Genomic DNA, 5,036 nt, shown 5'->3' on the forward strand with positions numbered 1-5,036 from the left:
GATCTTCATTTTCTGAATGTTGAGCTTTCAGCCAAATTTTTCATCTCCTCTTTCACCTTCATCAAGAGGCTTTTTAGTTCCTCTTCACTTTCTGCCATAAGGGTGGTGTCATCTGCATATCTGAGGTTATTGATATTTGTCCTGGCAATCTTGATTTCAACTTGTGCTTCTTCCAGCCCAGTATTTCTCATGATGTACTCTGCATAGAAGTTAAATAAGCAGGGTGACAATATACAGCCTTGATGTACTCCTTTTCCTATTTGGAATCAGTCTGTTGTTCCATGTCAAGTTCTAACTGTTGCTTCCTATAGGTTTCTCAAGAGGCAGGTCAGGTGGTCTGGTATTCCCATCTCTTTCAGAATTTTCCACAGTTTATTGTGATCCACACAGTCAAAGGCTTTGGCATAGTCAATAAAGCAGAAATAGATGTTTTTCTGGAACTCTCAAGCTTTTTCCATGATCCAGCGAATGTTGGCAATTTGATCTCTGGTTCCTCTGCCTTTTCTAAAACCTCCTTGAATATCTGTAATTTCACAGTTCATGTATTGCTGAAGCCTGGCTTGGAGAATTTTGAGCGTTACTTTACTAGCATGTGAGATGAGTGCAATTGTGCTGTAGTTTGAACATTCTTTGGCATTGCCTTTCTTTGGGATTGGAATAAAAACTGTTCTAATGAGGTGGATGAAACTGGAGCCTATTATACAGAGTGAAGTAAGCCAGAAGGAAAAACATAAATACAGTATACTAACGCATATATATGGAATTTAGAAAGATGGTAACAATAACCCGGTGTACGAGACAGCAAAAGAGACACTGATGTATAGAACAGTCTTATGGACTCTGTGGGAGAGGGAGAGGGTGGGAAGATTTGGGAGAATGGCAATGAAACATGTAAAATATCATGTAGGAAACGAGTTGCCAGTCCAGGTTCGATGCACGATGCTGGATGCTTGGGGCTGGTGCACTGGGACGGCCCAGAGGGATGGTATGGGGAGGGAGGAGGGAGGAGGGTTCGGGATGGGGAACACATGTGTACCTGTGGCAGATTCATTTTGATATTTGGCAAAACTAATACAATTATGTAAAGTTTAAAAATAAAATAAAATTAGAAGAAAAAAAAAAACTGATCTTTTCCAGTCCTGTGGCCACTGCTGAGTTTTCCAAATTTTCTGGCATATTGAGTGCAGCACTTTCACAGTATCATCTTTTAGGATTTGAAAGAGCTCAACTGGAATTCCATCACCTCCACTAGCTTTGTTCATATTGATGCTTTCTAAGGCCCACTTGACTTAACATTGCAGGATGTCTGGCTTTAGGTCAGTGATCACACCATCGTGATTATCTGGGTCGTCAAGATCTTTTTTGTACAGTTCTTCTGTAATGCACCCTAAATTTTAACCCAATTAGATAAAAGTGATATGGTGGCAGAGAATTCCTCTTGGACTTTGAGAAGAGACCAGGTCAAAATGAGGATTTGTTTCTTACCCAGCACTGGACCAACAGCTCTTAAGTGGCAGGAGAACTAAGCAGAACTGGGAACTGACAATAATGTCAATAAGAGGATAAAAAGTGGCAAAAGAGGATCAAATTGTTCAATGAACTGAACAGCTGCAGGGTGTTGGGCACTGGAGGATAAGACAAGGATAGCCCCAGATTGAGATAATCTCTATTGTCTGAAGAGTGCAGCCACTGGAGTAGTGCCAGTGGGAGAAATGGAAGCCTCATTGCCCTTGAAGGAATCGAATCAGATGTATCAGTAGAGGAAAGCACTTTTTTTCTTTTAGCCCTTTGAGAAATCGATGAGAGTTGAAATACAGAAGACATGTCTAAAGTAAAACACTAGTGTCATTTAGTCACTAAGTCATGTCCAACTCTTTTGTGACCCCCAGGGGCTGTAGCCTGCAAGGCTCCTCTGTCCATGGTTATTTCCCAGGCGAGAATATTGGAGTGGATTGCCATTTCCTTCTCCACAGGATCTTCCCAATCCAGGAATCAAATTCACATCTAGTCTCCTGCTTTGGCAGATGATTCTTTACTACTGAGCGACCAGTGAAGGCCAAAAGACTATAATATCTAAATTGTAAAAGTAAGCCCTTACTATCTTACTTTCTTCCGAACAAGTAATTATTATTTCTTCATATGATTAAATAAGTCCATTTATACTCTGTTAAATAGTACTTAGGATGTCCTAATGGAGAAGGAAATGGCAACCCACTCCAGTATTCTTGCCTGTAGAATCCAAGGGATGGAGGAGCCTGGTGGGCTGCTGTCCATGGGGTCGTACAGAGTTGGACATGACTGAAGCGTCTTAGCATGCATGCATGCATTGGAAAAGGAAATGGCAACCCACACCAGTATTCTTGCCTGGAGAATCCTAGGGATGGAGGAGCCTGGTGGGATGCTATTTATGGGGTTGCACAGAGTCGGACACAACTGAAGCAACGCAGCAGCAGCAGCAGCAGGATGTTCTAAATGTCCAATAAATATTGGTGATTTTATATTGTTAATGCTCTATAATGCTCTTTTATTTTGGTAGATAAGCAGTCCTGCTAAGTTTTTATTTTATCTTGAGGTATCTTTAAAAACAATAATATATGCAATTCTGTGCTTGAGAAATATAGTAAAAGAGATGGAGCATAAGCAAAGATTTGGTTAGACTGTCACTTCCATACATAACTAAATAACAGGTATGGGGAAAGACATTTGTATTTCCTCTATAGTTTGTTGCTTGTGTCTAAAATGTAGTTTATAAAAACCTCTTCAGTATGCTCTAAAATGACATATAATAATTATAATATGTCCATATGAAAGGAAAACATCAAGTAGTTCACCAAATACTAAAATATATGTGAGAAGGGATAAACTTAGGACTTTGGGAGAAAGAAACAAAATTAATGATCAAGGGATCAACCCAAGAGGAAGACAACAATTGTAAATATCTATGCACCCAACATAGAAGCAGCTCAATACATAAGACAAACACTAAAATACATAAAATGAGAAATTGAAAGTAACACAATAATAATAGGAGACCTTAACACCCCACTCAAACTCAATACATAAGACAAACACTAAAAGACATAAAATGAGAAATTGAAAGTAACACAATAATAATAGGAGACCTTAACACCCCACTCAAACCAATGGACAGATCATCAAAACAGAAAATTAATAAGGAAATGCAAGTCTTAAATGCTACATTAGAGGAAATGGATCTCATTGATATCTTCAGGACATTCCATCCAAATGCAGAAGAATAAACCTTTTTCTCAAGTGTGCATGAAACATTCTCCAGGATAGAGCACATCTTGGGTCACAAATCAAACCTTAATAAATTTAAGAAAACTGAAATCATATCAAGCATCTTCTCTGACCACAGTGCTATGAGACTAGATATCAATTACAAGAAAACAAAACAAAACAATAAGAAACATAAACACATGGAGATTAAGCAATATGTTTCCAAAAAACCAAAAGGTTACTGAAGAAATCAAAAGGGAAATCAAAAAATTTCTAGAAACAAATGACAATGAAAACACAACAACTCAAAACATATGGGATGCAGCGAAAGCAGTCCCAAGAGCGAAGTTTATAGACAATACAATCCTACCTCAAGAAGCAAGAAAACCATAGAATAGACAGCCTAACTTTACACCTAAAACAACTGGAAAAAGAAGAACAAAAAAACCCTGAAATTAGTACAAAGAAAGAAATCATAAAGGTCTGAGCAGAAATAATTGAAAAAGAAATGAAAGAAACAATAGTCAAGATTAATAAAACTAAAACCTGGTCCTTTGAGAAGAGAAACAAAATTGACACATATTTAGCCAGACTCATCAAGAAAAAAAAGAGAGAAGAATCAAATCAACAAAATTAGAAATGAAAAAGGAGAGATTGCAACAGACAATGCAGAAATACACAGGATTTATGAGCAACTATATGGCAATAAAATGGATAACCTGGAAGAAATGGACAGATTCTTAGAAAAGTTCAATCTTCCAAGACTAAACCAGGAATAAATAGAAATTATGAACAACTCAATTACAAGCACTGAAATTGAAGCTGTGATCAAAAATCTCCTCTAAACAAAACCCCAGAACCAGACGGCTTCACAGGAGAATTCTATTCAACGTTTAGAGAAGAGCTAATAGCTATCCTTCTAAAACTCGTTCAAAAAATTGCAGAGGCAGGAACACTTCCAAACTCATTCTAGAAGGCCACCATCACCCTGATACCAAACCCAACAAAGACAACACAAAAAAGAAAACTACAGGCCAATAGCTAGCAGAAGTGATGGAATTCCAGCTGAGCTATTTCAAATCCTAAAAGATGATGCTGTTAAAGTGCTGTAATCAATATGCCAGCAAATTGGAAAACAGCAGTGGCCACAGCAATGGAAAACGTCAGTTTTCATTCCAGTCTCAAAGAAAAGCAATGCCAAAAAATGTTCAAACTACCACACAAATGAATTCATCTCACACAATAGCAAAGTACTGCTCAAAATTCTTCAAGCCAAGCTTCAACAGTACATGAACCGAGAACTTCCAAATGTTCAAGTTGGGTTTAGAAAAGGCAGAGGAACCAGAGATCAAATTGCCAACATCCTTTGGATCATTGAAAAAGCAAGAGAATTCAGAAAAACATATGCTTCTGCTTTATTGACTACATCAAAGCCTTTGACTGCAGCATCACAACAAACTGTGGAAAATTCTTCAAGAGATGGGAATACCAGACCATCTCACCTGCCTCCTAGAAATCTGTATGCCCATCAAGAAGCAACAGTTAGATCCAGACATGGAATAACAGACTGGTTCCAAATTGGGAAAGGAGTACGTCAAGGCTACATATTCTCACCTAGCTTATTTAAATTATAGGTAGAATCAGTCAGTCAGTTCAGTCACTCAGTCATTTCCGACTCTTTGCGACCCCATGAATCGCAGCACGCCAGGCCTCCCTGTCCATCACCAACTCCCAGAGTTCACTCAGATTCATGTCCATCGAGTCAGCCATCTCATCCTCTGTTGTCCCCTTTTCCT

Source organism: Bison bison, unplaced genomic scaffold (genome assembly GCF_000754665.1).
Source record: "Bison bison bison isolate TAMUID 2011002044 unplaced genomic scaffold, Bison_UMD1.0 scf7180017864183, whole genome shotgun sequence".
Classification (NCBI taxonomy): domain Eukaryota; kingdom Metazoa; phylum Chordata; class Mammalia; order Artiodactyla; family Bovidae; genus Bison; species Bison bison.